At 36.9% G+C, this 18,425-nt stretch overlaps 1 protein-coding gene across 5 annotated transcripts in view; it reads right to left on the bottom strand.

Annotated features, from left to right (window-relative positions):
- The window catches only part of DMD (dystrophin), a 2,282,236-nt gene that overhangs the window by 890,082 nt on the left and 1,373,729 nt on the right, over nt 1-18,425 (bottom strand). The gene's annotated exons all lie outside the window — the stretch shown is intronic.

Genomic DNA, 18,425 nt, shown 5'->3' with positions numbered 1-18,425 from the left:
AAAATAGATCCAGAGACACGGGAGCATGCAATAGACTTAGATATTTCAGAGGGAAGGTGGGGGGTGAGCGGGAAGTGATAAACCTAAGAACTTATACACATACTACTAGTATATGCATAACCCATGGACACAGATGATAGTGTGGTGAAAGCTTGGGGAGGAGGGGGAAGAATGGGGGAAAAGGAGGACATCTGTAATACTTTCAACAATAAATTAAATAGAAAAACTTCATTCCCTTTAAGCAAAGAAATTTTAATATCTCAAAAATCTCTAAACTATGAGATTAAATTGGTCAATAAAAAGTATAATTTTAAGATTCCAACAACATTATTGAATTCATGAGCAGTGTTTCCCAATTTCCTTGCTATTGAAATTTAGGGCTAGATAATTATCAGTTGTTAGGCATTATTCTGTGCATTGTAGGAGGTTAACTTGTATCTATCCCTGGCCTTTTCCCAAACTGTGACAACTAAGACTGTCTAGGCATTGCCAAATATTACCTGGGGGGCAAAATTGCTCTTGGTTGAGAATCACTGCACTAGAGCAAATATGTAATATGAAGTTGTATAAACAAATTAAGACAAATATGCTTAAAATGCTTAAAATACACCTTTATGGAAAAATGTAGGGCAAAAGTAAAAACAAGGGGATTAAAATAAAAATACTAAATTATTACGTTAAAATGTTTTCCAAATTATGACTCATAATCCTTTTTGAAGAAAGAGGAAAACTGATTCGAAATACTTTACATATGCTGTACTAGTGGAAGCTTTTAATTATAAAGATGCATATATTGTATGTTATTCAATTGGCCATAATTTTATTCTTTTATTCTGAATGGTAGCACTTTTACAGCTGAGAGAAATGATCTGCACTTAAAATAATTTACATTTTTTTGTTTTGTTATCATTTGTTTTTTATCTTGTGTGTAAGCTTTTAATTTGAGTATAATATACTCCAATTATTTGCACATGTATAACTATCACTTAATGTAGTTTTTGAAATTGAACACACCACATAGCCAGAAAAAAAGAAACAGAATGTTTTGAGAAGCTCAGAAGCCCCCTCTTGCCCCTCACAATTGCTACCTCCAAGTGTAATCAGTATCCTGTCTACTTTGATTAATTTGTCTATGCTTATAAGGAATCATATGGTATATACTCTTGTATCTTGCCTCTTTCATTCAACATTCGGTTTACAATAATCATTCATGTTGTATGTAGTTTAATTTGTTTATTCTCCCAACTGTATAGTATTGAATTGTGTATATATATATATATATATATATATATATATATATATATATATATATATATATACTAGAGGCCCAGTGCATGAAATTTGTGCACGGGGGGGTGGTCCCCTCTCAGCCCAGTCTGCAACCTCTCCAATCCGGGACCCCTCAGGGGAAATCCCTCTCACAATCCTGGACCACTGGCTCCTAATCGCTCACCTGCCTGCCTGCCTGGTTGCCCCTAACTGCCCCCCGCTGCCAGCCAGGTAGCCCCCCCCCTGCCCCCCTGCCAGCCTAATCACCCACAACTCCCCCCACAACCACCTGGTTGCCCCTAACTGCCCCCACCACTGGCCTGGTCACCTTTTACTGCCCCCCTTGCCAGCCTGGTTGCCCCCAACAGCCCCCCTCTGCCGGCCTGGTTGCCTCTAATTCAGCCGTGGGCAAACTACGGCCCGTGGGCTGGATCCAGCCCGTTTGAAATGAATAAAACTAAAAAACAAAAGACTGTACCCTTTTATGTAATGATGTTTACTTTGAATTTATATTAGTTCACACAAGCACTCCATCCATGCTTTTGTTCCGGCCCTCTGGTCCAGTTTAAGAACCCATTGTGGCCCTCCAGTCAAAAAGTTTGCCCACCCCTGCCCTAATTGCACCTCCTGCTGGCCTGGTCACCCCCAACTGCCCCCCTGCCAGCCTGGTCACCCCTCACATCCCCCATCCCCTGCTGCTCTGGTCACCCCACACAGCCTGCTTGTTCAGTTGTTTGGTTAACCCTCATTAAACCCCCTGCCAGTCTGGTCACCCCACACAGCCTGCTTGTTCCGTCTTTTGGTCATCCCTCACTAAACCCCCTGCCAGCTTGGTCGTAGGCAGCCATCTTGTGAGGGCATGAGGGTTAATTTGCATATTACCCCTTTATTATATAGGATATCTCAGTTGGTAGACATTTAGGTTATTTTTATTTGGGAGATGTTTAGCTAATTTTTTTTTGGCTTCAAGTTAACAAATATTTATTGAAGGCTTACTAACTTCCAGGAACTCTAGTGGCATTAGGATTAAGGATAGATATGTTATGTACCTTGTCCTGAGGATCTCACAGTCCATGAGAGGAAACAAGCATATAAACCGAGGACTATGATGCACTATTGTAGGAGGATGAGTTATTTCTGGGGCAAGGCATAGGAGATGTACCAGAGAAGATAATGGTCTACCTGGGTCTTGAGGCACAAAGACAGTTCCCTATATCTGGGAATAAGACAGTGCATTGAGAGAACTACAATCATACTCATTCCCCAAACCAGATCCAGTTATTGGGTACGTGCTCATCTACACTCAGTTTTGCTCTTTAATGAGTTTGTCCAAAGTCTTTTCTGGGGCACATGAGAAGCCATTCTCTTCTCTATTCTCAGCACAGCAGATACTTTGAAAACCCAAGTCATACTATATCACTGTTACACTCACAACTCTTCTATTGCTGCCCTGGCTGGTCTTGCTCAGTGGTTAGAGTGTTGGCCAATGGATTGAAGGGTCAGTCAAGGGCACATGCCTTGGCTGCAGGCTTAAGCCCCGACCCTGGTCTGGGCATGTACTGGAAGCAACCAATCAATGTGTCTCTCTCTCATCGATGTTTCCCTCTCTGTCTGTCCCCCTCCCTTCCACTCTCTCTAAAAATCAATAGGAGGAAAAAGCCTGGCATGAGATTTAACAAAATAAAAAACAAACAGAGAAACAAACAAAAATCCTCTGATATTGCTTCCCAATTCATCCACAGAAAAAGCGAAAGCAATGATAGCATTCTACAAGGTTCTAGATCTGTGCGGTCTAAAATGATAGGCACCATCACGTGGCTACTGAACACGTGAAATGGTGTAAGTGGAACTGAGATTCACTGTAAGTGTACAATACACATCAAATCCCAAATGTTTGGTACAAAAAAATGATCTGTGTATCTTTTTCTCACTGCTATAAAAATACAATTATTTTTAAAATAAAAAGTATCACATCTTATTAGTCCTTTTCAAATTATGTACAGATTGAAATATTTTTCATGTATTCATTTCATGTTTCTACTTTTTTTAATGAGGCAACTAGAAAAATTTAAATTGCATATGTGGCTCACTTTATTTTTCTATTCAACAGCACTGACCTATAAAATCTGATAAACCCCTCCCTTCTTTCCTCTCTGACTTTATTTCCATCTACTCTCCATTTATCTTGAATTTCTTAACAATGACTTTCTTGCTTTGCTTCTTGTAGCTATGCTCCCACTTTTGATATTTGAGTAATATCCCACTTTTAATATTCCTCAAATATCAAACATGGCTGCTTCTTCACCTCTCGAAGGTCTTCCCCTCCTGATCCTCCCTAAATTTGGCACCTCTTCTTCAAAATTCTATTTCTTTCTTCCTGTCTTATATTGCTCTTTACTTCTAAAAACTAATGTACACTATTATTTGGTTATTTTTTAAATATATTTTATTGATTTTTTACAGAGAGGAAGGGAGAGGGATAGAGAGTTAGAAACATTGATGAGAGAGAAACATCAATCAGCTGCCTCCTGCACATCCCCCACCGGGGATGTGCCCACAACCCAGGTACATGCCCTTGACCGGAATCGAACCTGGGACCTTCCAGTCCCCAGGCCAACGCTCTATCCACTGAGCCAAACCGGTTTCGGCATGTTTTACTTACTGCTTTAATCTTAGCTCCTAGAGTAACGCCTGGAACAACAGGGAGGCTAAGTAAATAAACTTTGCATGCAAGAATAAATTCTGCCATCATGCTTTTTGATCTTGTATGCATTGCAGTATATAAAAAAAATATTTCCCATTTGTTGCAATATCGATCCTTTCTCCCCCATTAGATGTGGGCCCAGAAGCATTTTATTCCTGACCTTCCCCTCCCCATTACAACTTGCCTTACTTTTACAAATAAAAATTTTAATTACAAAAGTAATAGATTTTCATTGTCTAAATCTCTGAAAATCTTATAATATCTGAAGAGATAAACAAAAACTCCTTATAATCTCACAATATGGTTTACCTTTTGACACATAATTTCAGTCTTCTTACCGATCTGTGTACATGTGTATACATTAATATAATGTGGATAATCTACATGCTGTATAGAAACCTTCTTTTTGCTTAGCAATATATCATAGACAATTTCCCATGTTGCTAAATAATCTTTTTCATCATTAAGTTTAATGGCTGTATAGAACTTTTATTTTCCTCAGGCATATCTGGTCTAATTTACTCACCAATTGGCACTACACTATTTCACCAAATCAAATACATCTTCGGTTGCAGGTTATATAATACCATCGTAAGTACTTGGATGGGTTGGAGTGGTGAATGCTGCTGATTAATCTATGACACTTATCACATGGAGGCTTTATTTTACTAAAAAAATTATTCTAAATTTATATTTTTGTCATATATTCCTCTTGCATATCCATAAAATGTAAAATACAAGTGAAAAAAATTGAGGAGGTATTCCTAAAACTTCCTCATATTTAGAACCTGACTCTCCTATAACACTTACTCTTCAGTATAACAGCTGTTTTTCTTCTGTCACACAGAACCATCCTCTGTGATTTTCAAGAATGTTGGCCATATAGCATTTCTTAAGAGAGCTCTACTACTATTTCTTGGATTTTCTTCTAAACATCTGGTCTGAGCAGCAGAGATTGTAAAACCCATACTGATTTCAGTGATATTAATGTGATAAAATGTGCAAAGTAGAATGGAATTTGGTTAGCACAGCTTCCCACTACTGATGTAATGCATCATGTTCTTTTGGCTGCTACCAAGTTGCCGGTTGTTTCGGGATTTAAGAAAATGCATAATGTAATGACAGTTAAACTGTTATCTTTACTTTGTAATTATGAATGGATATTAGTATTACTGCCATTATTCATCTGATGATTGAGTTTATTTTCTGTTAATAGAGTCAATAAAGATTTGGTATCAATTTCCATTGGAATCTGTATTTGATTTTCCAAGTTTTTGGCAATGAGAAATATTTTGGCCCCTCTTGTACATGTAAAGTAAGGATATCTACATTAATGTCTATTGTTAACATTATTGGTCAGTGAAATATTCAAGATCTACAGAAGAAGGATCAAGAGATGAAGCTGGTGATGTAGCTGGAGACCAGGTTATAAAGCACCTCCGAGAACAGAGGCTCTCAACCTGTAGGTTGAGACCTCTTTGGTGGTCGAATGACCCTTTCACAGGGGTCGCCTAAGACCATCCTGCATATCAGATAATTACATTATGATTCATAACAGTAGCAACATTACAGTTATTAAATAGCAACGAAAATAATTTTATGGTTGGGTCACAGCATGAGGAACTGTATTTAAAGGGCCAGAAGGTTGAGAACCACTGTCCTAGAAGGTTTGGTTTTAATCTGTAGGTGGTGAACTACTTAAAGGCTTTAAGTAGAGAAAGATTTATTTCACCCAAAACTCACTCTGGCTATTCTGTGGAGAATAAATGTGGGAAAATGTGGTAAGAGAAAAGATGGAGGAATCAAGTATGAGTTTACATTGATAGGCCAGGCTATAAAGGTCCAAATCATAAAGATGTAGCAAAGGAAAAGAAAACAGGATAAATTTAAAATGTAGAAGGGGATCCAACAGGACATGTGGATAAAAAAGAGTAATATTAATATTACTAGCTAATAATTATTGAGCACTTACTACATGGCAGGCACTGACTCAAGTACCAAATCCTCACATCACTACTATGAGATGGCTACTCATTTTCCCTCATTTACAGATGAAAGGAAATGAGGTGTAGTATTTTGCCCAAGGTTATAAAACTAGTAAGTGGTCTATCCAATGTTCAGTCCTGGGTCATCTGAGACCACAGTCTGTGTTCTTCACCTGTCCAGCATATTATATCTGGTTTAGGAGGGTTCCCACTTTATCTGTCTGAGTAAATGATATTTACGCCAGCTGAGAGTACATGCGATGGTATTGTATATTTAGGGGGAATCACTCCTTTAAAAATGAAGAAAATCTGGAGCTCAGAGGAGAGAGGAGAGCTAAAACTATGGATTTCAGTCATCAGCAACAAGTTCGTGGATAAAACATGGTAAACTAGCTTTTGATCTAATAATGTATACTCCATATTTGACTTCTCCTGAGTCCATCTTTTCTTCACTTTCAGATGAATGACTGACATATCTCCCTTCTGCTTATTTAAAATGAAAAAAATAAACAAAGAAAAAGTCCATTTCACAGCTATTCATTTATTTGTTATGGCTGAATAAATTGTGTCCTGCTCCTCCCTCACTTTCCCTGTGTGACAAAGAAAACCAAAGGAATGCCTAGGGTATTCTTCTGGCCCCTTCAAAAGCTTCCCAGAACAGTGAAGGATTTCTTCAGCTTAACAAATACACAGTAATGGAGAATGATTTTCCCTTCTTATAGTCTATGTACTGTTTTTCAGTGATTATCCTGAAGTCTCTACCTTTGACTTTAGAGAAATGAAAGGGGGAGGGAAGGAACTGACCCACACCATAAACATACCAGGTGTACCAGTTAATAATGTGGATTTTTTTTCAATAGATGGAGTTACACCTATGTTGACATATATGCTATTTGATATGTAAGCTGCTTTGTTGCATTGACAGCAAGCTTCAAAACTTCATATGTCAAATTTGCTGAAGGTGTTAACATCATAGATATTTTTATGCTTAAAAATATCAAATTTTGTGCCCAAAAGAGCATTTGCGGGAGTTTTAATTACTTTTTTTAAGGAATTGTCAATACTATATAAAATATATTATATACATTTACAGACCATATACTACTTTTGGCAAACATACAATGCCTTCACTGATATCATTACTTTATTTTGAAGAAAAAGTTATCGTATACTTTGGGAGTTTATGGTGAACATGCTCCATCTCAAGATACTTGTGAACACTGGTTTACATGCTTTAAAAGTGATAATTTCACTTACAAGCATTATTGGATGAAGACGAGTGTCAAACTCAAAAACAACTTGCGGAAATATTAAAAGTTGCTCAACAATTTCTGATTGTTTACAAGCAATGGGAAAGATTTTATTTTTTTAAATATATTTTATTGATTTTTTTACAGAGAGGAAGGGAGAGGGATAGAGAGTTAGAAACATCGATGAGAGAGAAACATCGATCAGCTGCCTCCTGCACACTCCCCACTGGGGATGTGCCCGCAACCAAGGTACATGCCCTTGACCGGAATCAAACCTGGGACCCTTGATTCCACAGGCTGACGCTCTATCCACTGAGCCAAACCAGTTAGGGCAAGATTTTAAAGGAAGGAAAATGGGTGCCACATCAACAAAAGGCAAATGGAAAAAAGAAAAGTCATCAGTAAAATGTTGCTTCAAAGGCACGAAAGTCTTTTTTGCATTGAATTGTGACTGGCGATGAAACGTGGATTTATTTTGAGAATCCCAAACACACAAAATCATGAGTTGATCCAGGTCTACCATCAACATCGACTGCAAGGCCAAATCGCTTCGGAAAGTAGACAATGCTTTGAATTTGGTGGGATCAGGAAGGTGTGGTGTACTATGAGCTTCTAAAACCAGGTGAAACTGTTAATACTGATCAATACTGACAACAAATAATCAATTTGAACTACGCTTTGATGGTGAAATGACCAAAATGTGCCAGAAGACACAGCAAAGTAATTTTGCTTAATGATGACGCATCATTACACACTTCAAAACCAGTTAAAGACACCTTAAAAGATCTTGCCTGGGAAGTATTAACCCACTCGCTGTATTCACCAGACCTTGCTCCTTCAGATTACCACTTGTTCTGATCAATGGCACACACACATTCTGAGCAGCACTTCAAAACATATGAAGAAGTGGAAAATTGGGTCTCTGAATGGTTTGCCTCAAAACAAGAGAAGTTCTATTGGGAAGGTATCCACAAATTACCTGAAAGATGGGGGAAATGTGTAGCTAGCGATGGACATTACTTTGAATAAAGCACTTTTGATGTTTCTCTTGAAATTATCATGTTTTCTTTGATTACAAAATCCGCCATTATTAACCGGTACATCCCCCCAAAAGCTATTTCATCCTCAGTTGGTCGGTCCTCTTAATAATTGACTGGGATATGGGTAAGAGGAGGTTGGAAATCACTGGTAGTAAACATAACACCACTGTGACTTCTCAGTGAACCCTATAGGGGACTGTCTGATCTCAATTGCTGACAGCTTGTTTTAAAATATGGGATAACATCATTTTCTCTCTAACTCCAGACTTAGAAGCAATTTTGGAATAAGGAAAAATTCCACTATAGATATCCGTTATTTGTTTAAAATTTCTAAGCCAGTTCAATTCCTTGGGTCCACCTCACCTTTCTCATTTTTGTACTCTCTTTGCAAATCTTTGCCCCCTTTAGTATTTGACTCCAGATCATTTTGCAGTGTCCCAAATACTGAGACCAACCTTATTTCTATCAGTTTTCCTCATTTTAGTTAAGTAAAACTTTAATCAAATTTAATTATATTTGCAAAACCCAGACAGATAGGCAAGGCTTTTCTCAAACTTCATCTAGAAACGGATGATTCCAGAAATAAATAGCCAAAACGTACAAACAAAAAGAGGGGAGATGTACTTATTCACTGTAATTGAGATTTATATATTTAACTGGGATCAAACTCTATAAACATTCTGTACCGATTTTCTTCATTTAATATTCTACTGTATTTTCTTAGGTCATTAATTATTCTCTGAAAATTGATTATAGGATGAGTAATAAGCCACTTATGGGTACACCATATTTCACCATTCTTATGTTATTCGACTTTTAGTTTCATTCCAATTTTTCATTATAATAAATAACTCTATAACAAATACATTTGTTTATGAATTTTGGCTCATGTATCTGCTAATTTCCTTAGAATAAGGAAGAAAAGTTAACAAGAATACTAAATTTATTTCCAACGCTGGTAGCAAGAGAACTCATATATTTCCACCAACAGTTATAAAATACTGTCTTAACACATGTTTACCACTATTGAGCATTATGATTTATGTACTTGATAGAATAAAAATAGTTTGTCATAGAGGGGTTTTACATTTTTATTACTAGAAAAGTTGAAAAACATTTTGTATGTAATATTTGTCATTTGTGTTTCCACTGTCAATTGTCTTCTATTTCTATTGCTCATTTTTGTGCAGCATTTTCTTGTTTGTAAGAGCTGTTTTCACATTCTTAAAATATATATTTATTGAGCATATATTTCCAGCTTCCATTTCAGCTTTGAAAAAATACTTTTGTCTAAATAAAATTTTTCAACTTATTTCTTTGTTTTTTCTTCCACTGATTCTATCCTGAAAATTGTGACCACCCAACGATTGTTTATATATTAACCTTTACTTCATTCTTGATCCTAAATCATTAATTAAAGTAAAACTTATTGGGGTGACATTGGTTAATAAAATTATATAGATTTCAAGTATACATTTCTATAATCCATAATTTGCATATTGTATGCTGTGTTCACTATCCAAAGTCAAGTCTCCTTCCATCACCATTTGTGCCCCCTATACCCTCTTCTACCTTCTCTGAACCCCCTTTCCTTCTTGTAATCACTGTACTATTGTCTGTGTCTATGAGTTGTTTCTTTTTCTTAATCACTTTACCATCCCCATCAGCATTTTTTCATATGTCTACTAGACATCTGTATGTTCTCTTTGAAGAAGTGTCTATTCAGGTCCTCTGCCATTTAAACAACAAATATATATATATATATATATATATATATATATATATATATATATACACACACACACACACACACACACACACACACACACACATATATATTCATTCTACATATTCTACATATTCTATATATTCTATATAAATATATACTATATATTATATATATATGTATATGTACACACACACACATATATATGTATATGTATATATAATTGGTTTCAGAGAGGAACGGAGAGGGAGAGAGAGATAAAACCATCAGTGATTAGAGACAATTACTGATTGGCTGCCTCCTGCACATCCAACACTGGGAATTGAGCCCGCAACCCAGGCATGTGCCCTGACCAGGAATGGAACTGTGATCTCCTGGTTCATAGGTTGACTCTCAACCACTGAGCCATGCTGGCTGGGCTCCTCTGCCCATTTATTAATGAGATTGTTTGGTTTTATTTTATAAGTTCTTTATAAAGTTTGGATATTAACCCATTATTAGATGTATCATTGGCGAGTATGTTCTCCCATTTAGCAGGTTGTCATTTCATTTTGTTACAGGTTTCCTTAGCTGTGCAAAAACTTGTTAGTTTGATGTAGTCCCATTTTGAAAGTTTTTCTTTAGTTTCTCTTACTCCAGGACATATATCAGAAAAAATATTGCTGCAAGAAATATCTGAGATTTTACTACCTATGTTTTCTTCTAGGATTTTTATGGTTTTGAATCTTACATTTAATTATTTAATCTATTTTTTAATTTATTCTTGTGTGTGGTATAAGAAGGTGGTCCACTTTTATTTTTTGCATGTTATCTGTCCAGTATTAACAACACCATTTATTGAATAGATTGTCTATACCCCATTGTATATTCTTGCCTCCTTTGTCAAATATTTTTTTAATATATTTTATTGATTTTTTACAGAAAGGAAGGGAGAGAGATAGAGAGTTAGAAACATCGATGAGAGAGAAACATCGATCAGCTGCCTCCTGCACATCTCCTACTGGGGATGTGCCCGCAACCCAGGTACATGTCCTTGACCGGAATCGAACCTGGGACCTTTCAGTCTGCAGGCCGACGCTCTATCCACTGAGCCAAACCGGTTTCGGCTGTCAAATATTAATTGATCATAAAGGCATGGGTTTATTTCTGGGCTCTCTATTTTGTTCCATTGATCTATAAGTCTGTTTTATTGCCAGTGCTATGCTGTTTTAATTACAATGGCCTTGTAGTATAGTTTGATATCAGGTAGCGTGATTTCTCAAACTTTTTCTTTCTCAATATTGCTGTGGCTATTTGAAGTCTTTGTGGTTTCATATAAATATTTGGAGTATTCTAGCTCTGTGAAATATGCCATTCGTAGCTTGATAGGAATTCTGTTGAATTTATAGATTGCATTGGGTAGTATGGACATTTTAATGTTTTTTTCCTATCCATGAAAATGGTATATACATCTACTTGTTTGTATCTTCCTCAATTTCTTTCTTCAGTGTATTATGATTTTCTGAGTACAAGTCTTTTACATCCTTGGTTAAATTTTTTCCTAGGAATTTTAATTATTTAATGCGATTGTAAATGGGATTGTTTTCTTAGTTTCTCTTTCTGATAGTTCATTATTGGTGTATAAAAATGCGATTGAGTTAGGGACATTTATTTTGTATCCTGCTACTTTCCTGAATTCATGCATCAGTTCTTGTAGTTTTTTTGGTGGAATCTTCAGGGTTCACTGTTTATGGTATTATGTATTATGCAAATAGTGACAGTTTTACTTCTTCCTTTTCAATTTGGATTCATCTTATTTCTTCTTCTTGTCTGATTGCTTTGGCTAGGACTTCTATGACTATATTAAATAGAAAGAAGACTTCCCTGTCTTGTTCCTGATATTAAATGAAACACTTTAATTTTTGCCAATTAAGTATGATGTTGGCTTTTATTATGTTCCCTCTATTCCCACTTTGCTGAGAGTTTTTAATCACAAATGGATCTTGAATTTTATCAAATGCTTTTTCTGTTATCTATTGATATGATCATATGATTTTATCCTTCATTTTATTTATGTGGTGCATCATGTTTATTGATTTTCAGATATTGTACCAACTTTGCATCCCCAGAACAAATCCCACTTGATCATGCTGTGTGATCTTTTTAATGTATTGCTGGATATGGTTTGCTAATATTTTATTGATGATTTTACCAACTATGTTCATTAGAGATATCCTATATAATAAAAGGCTAATATGCCAATAGAGCAAACAGTGGAACAACCAGTCGCTATGACATGCACTGACCACTAGTGGGCATGTGCGGAACATGGTGGGCGTCGGCCATGGCTGGATGGTGGAGCAGTTGAGCAGGGGTGCCAGACCAAGGTGGGGTGTCAGTCACTGTCATCAGGGAGAGCCTCTGGAGGTTACTGAAAATTATTTGCTTCTGTGCACCACAGTCCCACCTGGTGCTCACACCTGCTGCTGGTGACAGCCCTGCTCGTACCCACTGCTGGCATCTGGCACTGGTCCCAATTGCTCAGTGCTGTCAGAAGATTTGAGCAGCGGCTGCCAGTCCTGATTGCCCCTGAGGGCTTATCCACCTCTCCTTGCTCCTGAAGGGTGATTGGGGCAGCAGCTGCCGCTCGCACCAACTGATGGTGCCAGCCCCACTTGCACCCACTGCTGGCACCAGCCCCAATAGCTCCATGCTGTCAGCGGGTGAGAGTGGGCCGGCACTGTCAGCACATGGGAGCAGCAGTGGTGGGAGTGGGGCTGCCAACAGACAGAGGACTGGGGACCACAGAAATAGGGTCCTTTCAAGGTACATGAATTCGTGCACTGGGACCCTAGTAGGCCTATAATATTCTCTTTTATAAATGTCTTTATCTGATTTTGAAATTAGAATAATGTTGGCTTCATAAAATGAGCTTGGGAATCTTCCCCCTCCTGAATTTTATGGAATAATTTGAGAAGGATAGGTGTTAGTTCTTCTTTGAATGTTTGGTAAAATTAGCCTGTGAAGTCATTTAGTCCGGGACTTTCGTGTGTTGAGAGATTTTCTGTTACAGCTTCAATTTCATTAGTTGTAGTCAATCCATTTCAATTTTCTGACTCTTCCTGATTCAGTTTTGGAAAATTGTATGTTTCTAGGAATTTATTCATTTCTCCCAAGTTGTCCAATTGTTGGCATACAGCTGTTCGTAATATTTTTTTACAATCCTGTGTATTTCTGTGATATCAGTTGTTACTTCTCTTTCATTTCTGATTTTATTTATTTGGGTCCTCTCTTTTTTTTCCTTGATGAGTCCGGTTAAGTGTTAATCAATCTTGTTTATTTTTTCAAAGAATTAACTCTTGGTTTCAATGATCTTTTGTATTACTTTTTCAGACTCTGTTTCATTTATTTCTGCTGTAATCTTTATTTTGCTTTCTTCTACTCACTTGGGGCTTTGTTTGTTGTTCTTTTTCTAGTTCCTTTAAGTGTGAAGTTAGATTCTTTATTTGAGACTTTTCTTGTTTCTTGAGGTATGCCTGTAATGTCATTAATTTCCCTATTAAGACTACTTTTACTGCGTGACACAGATTTTGGGTTGTAATGTTCTAATTTTCATTTGTTTCAAGGTATCTTTTGATTTCTTCTTTGATCTCATTTTTAACCCATTATTTTTTTTAGTAACATGTAATTTAGGATCCAAGTCTTTTTTCAATTTTTATCTTGAGATTGATTTCTAGTTTCATACCATTATGATCAGAGAAGAAGCTTGATATGATTTCAGTCTTCTCAAATTTATTGAGACTTGTTTTCGTGTCTGATCACATGGTCTCTAATAAAAAAAATGTTCCATGTGCACTTGAAAAATATATATATTTTCTGCTGCTCTGGGGTGAAATAGTCTGAAAATATCAATTAAATCCATCTGGTCTATTATGTCATTTGAGGATGCTGTTTCCTTGTTGATTTTTGGTCTCAAAGATCTTTCCATTGATGTCAATGGGCTGTTAAAATCTACTATTGTGACTGTATTACTGTGGCTCTCTCTTTTTTCATCCATCAATATTTACTTTTATTTAAAAAATGAAATCTTTATTGTAGAAAGTATTACTTACTTCCCCTTCCCCCCCATTGACCCCTTCTAGCCCACTCCTGTCCCCTGACTCAGGCCTTCACCACCATATTGTCTGTCCATGAGTTATGCATAGATGCATACAAGTTCTTTGGCTGATCTCTTCCTACCCACACACCCACCCACCCACCTCAGCCTTGCCTCTGAGATTCCAAAGTCTGTCCCATGTTTCTATGTCTCTGGATCTATTTTGTTCATCAGTTTATTTTGTTCATTAGATTCCACATATGAGTGAGATAATGTGATACTTGTATTTCTCTGACTGGCTTATTTTGCTTAGCGTAATACTCTCTAGGTCTTTCCATGCTGTCTCAAGGGTAGAGGTCCTTCTTTTTTACAGCTGTATAGTATTCCAGGGTGTAAATGTACCACAGCTTTTTTATCCACTCATCTACTGATGGGCACTTGGGCTGTTTCCAGATCTTAGCTATTGTAAATTGCACTGCTATGAACATAGGGGTGCATACATTCTTTCTGATTGGTGTTTCAGGTTTCTTAGGATATATTCCTATAAGTGGGATCACTGGGTCAAATGGCAGTTCCTTATTTAATTTTTTGAGGAATCTCCATACTGTTTTCCATAATGGATGCACCAGACTGCCCTCCCACCAGCAGTGTACTAGGGTTCCCTTTTCTCCACACCCTCACCTGCACTTATCATTTGTTGATTTATTGATGCTAGCCATTCTGACAGATGCAAGGTAATACCTCATTGTCTTTTTAATTTACATCTCTCTGATGATCACTGACTTTGAGCATTTTTTCATATGTCTCTTTGCCTTTTGTTAAATTATATGAGTTCCTTAGATATTTAGGATATTAAATATGTATCAGATGTATCATTGCCACATATGTTCTCCCATAGAGTGGGCTCCCTTTTTTTTTTTTTTTTGATGGTTTCTTTTCCTGTGCAGGAACTTTTTATTTCGATGTAGTCTCATTTTTTTATTTTCTCCTTAATTTCCATTGCCCTAGGAGATGTACTATAAACGTATTGCTATGAGCGATGTCTGAGATTTTGCTGCCTATGGTTTCTTCTAGGATTTTTATGGTTTCACGGCTTACATTTAAGTCTTTTACCCGTTTTGAGCTTATTCTTGTGTATGGTATAAGTTGGTGGCCTAGTTTTTTGGGTTTTTTTTTTGCATGTATCTGTCCAATTTTTCCCAAAACCATTTATTGAAGGGACTGTCTTGACTCTGTTTAATTTTTATATTTAAGTGCTCCTATGCTGGGTCCATAAATGTTTACAAGGTTTATATCCTTTTGCTGAATTGTTCCCCTTTATCATTATGCAGTGTCCTTCTTTGTCGCTTACTATAGCTTTTGCTTCAAAGTCTATTTTGTGGGATGTAAGTATTGCTTACCCAGGTTTTATTTTTCATTTGCATGAAATATATTTTTCCATCCCTTTACTTCTAGTCTGTGTGTATCTTTTGTTTTGAGGGTGGGTCTCTTGTAAACAGCATATATATGGGTCTTGCATAACAAAATTTTAATATGTGTTAAATTTATATAGACTTAAGTTTATGACCACGAAGAATTTATTAGAAATTGATATTTTCCCCTAGCAAGTCTATTCTCTACTGATTTGTGGTGGTTTCCTTATTGTATATATTTTTAATGTAATGAGGTTCTGTTTGACCATGTACTATAGGTTTTTGTGACCATAATGTACTAGTTCAACCACTGCAACTTTAAAACATGTTTAATTTTGGTAGGTTAATACCCTCCCCTACCTTAGTTATTCTAATTTATGTAATACAGGCATCATTTGGTCAACTTACAATATAAATCTCAGTGGGAATTTTGATAGGTATTACATTAAATCAATAAATTAATTGGTGAAAACTTACTATCTTTCCAGTATAAATCTGCAAAATTTTCTATGTTTACAGTGTATTTTGGACACTCAGAGTAGTATCTGGGACCCATTTGTGCACTATAAATAATTAAGTACATTTTCTAATTAATTTTCGGCATCACTTTGAAAGGCAATGACTTGCATATGATTTTATGGATAGTATCTGTATACTAATTTAGAAATCTCTTAAGAAGACCTAGATAGAATAAATTATCACTTCAAAAGTAAAAGCTCTGGCTAAGCTATTTGTCACAATCTTTTTTTTTACACAATGTTTGTAGAAAACTTTTTCCCGATGATTTAATATTTAAAAAGCACAGCATCTTCTTTCTAATTAAGAAAACATTTGATAGTGGTTTCTTGTCTAGATTGGTTTGTTATACTTTGAAATATAAAAAAGATGGTGACCAAAACCCAATGGGAGCTTGTTATAATATGCTTTTTCAAGTGCATGTGTTTTCTGAAATTTCAAAATCCTCAATTTGAAGTTTTAAAAGCTGAAATTTGAATTTATGTATTGAGATGATTGCAGGAAAGCAAAGGAGTGCAGTTAGCATTTCCAAGCTTGTCTCCTGACAGAACAGTTTAAATGTGCTTTATATTGGCATTCATCACAATAAGTGTTATTTCTTTGTTTACCTATTCACTTAATGCTTATGGTAGGATTTATTCAGGCATGTGGTAATAAAAATAATGAATGAGATATTTAACACTACCCATCTGCAATTAAGTGCTAAATATTTTACTTTTAGAGGCATTTCAATACATTTAGATATTTTTTTTAAAAAAATAATGGCTTCTGTTTGAAATATTGGCTCTTTTGCCATTTACATTATAAATGCTCTTAATGCAATTCAGGAGGCACATATTATGATGAGGAGAGATCTGCATATTCAGAAAGGAAGAGTTACCAATGTATTATGAATTCAATGAATTTAATATTAACCCTTATAGAACATTTTCCGTAGGGCTGCTCTTACAGTAAAAGGAAAAAACTGTAAAATCACAGGGCATGATTTTAGAGGGAGACAATTTACCAAGTATTTCAGGTCAAGTGCTAAATGTTTTCACCTTTGAATCTTTTTTATTTTTTACCTTTTAAAACCAGAGTTACTTTTAAAATATACTTTTATTGATTTCAGAGAGAGGAAGGGAGAGGAAGAGAGAGATGGAAACATCAATGATGAAAGAGAATCATTTATCAGTTGCCTTCTGCATACTCCACACTGGGGGCCCAGCTGAAACCTGGGCATGTGCCCTGACTGGGAATTGATTGGTGACCTCCTATTCATGGGTCAGTGCTCAACTAATAAGCCACACTGGCCTGGATCTTTTAATTATCAATACAACCTTTGCATTGCTTTCCTAATATTCCAAGTGCAGAATTGAAGCCCCAGATATTTATGTACCATACTAGAGACCTGGTACATGAAATTCGTGCATGGGTAGGGTCCCTAGGCCTGGCCGGTGATCAGGGCGGATCAGGGCCTTCTGGCTGCTGCCCAGGATCTTCCTTCCAGCTGCCAGCCGGGGTCTCCCTTCCCTGGCTGCTGGCTGTGGGCCAGGGCCTCCCTCCCCCGGCTGCTGGCTGGGGCCTTCCTTCATTCTGCACCACCCCTTGGTGGTCAGCGCACATCATAGCGATGGAACTCCTGGTCTCCTGGTTGAACTCCTGAGGGGACATTTTGCATATTAGCCTTTTATATATAGAGATATAACCAAATATAAGGTAACTCCCATTTTCTAAATGAGATTTTCCTAAGTTTTTGATCTACAGTAATATAGAAACTTTGGAAAATGTAGATAGATTCATTGCCTATGTGTAATGCTTAATTCATTAATTTGTGCATACTAATTTTTAATAATATAATTTTATATTAGAAAGATGATATTTCTTCATTCATAGTTTATATAATAACTAGAAGCCCAGTCCATGAATTTGTGCACCAGTGGGGTCCCTCTGCCTGGCCTGTGGGATCAGGCCGAAACTGGCTCTCCAACATCCCCTGAAGGGTCCCCGATTGTGAGAGGGCACAGGCCAGGCCAAGGGACCCCACCAGTGCATGATTGGAGCCGGGGAGGGATGGGGGAAGTTGGCCAACCAGGGAGGGACTGTGGGAGTGCTCCAGGGCGTGTCCGGCCCATCTCGTTCAGTTCCGATCAGCTGGACCCCAGCAGCAAGCTAACCTACTGGTCGGAGCGTCTTCCCCCTGGTTGTCAGTGCATGTCATAGCGACTGGTCAATCGGTCAACTGTCTGCCCCCTGGTGGTCAGTGCATGTCACAGCGAACGGTTGAGTGGCCTTAGCATATCATTAACATATAACACTTTGATTTGTTGAATGGACGAATGGATGACCAGACAGCATATTAGGCTTTTATTATATAGGATTGTGTAAATATTCTTCAACACTAGAATTGTTATCCTAATGGATGTGTGTTATGAGTCACCTAATTCAGTTTTCTAGAAGGTATTATCT

Source organism: Myotis daubentonii, chromosome X (genome assembly GCF_963259705.1).
Source record: "Myotis daubentonii chromosome X, mMyoDau2.1, whole genome shotgun sequence".
NCBI classification, from domain to species: Eukaryota; Metazoa; Chordata; class Mammalia; order Chiroptera; family Vespertilionidae; genus Myotis; species Myotis daubentonii.
This window is presented reverse-complemented; position numbering and strand designations above follow the sequence as displayed.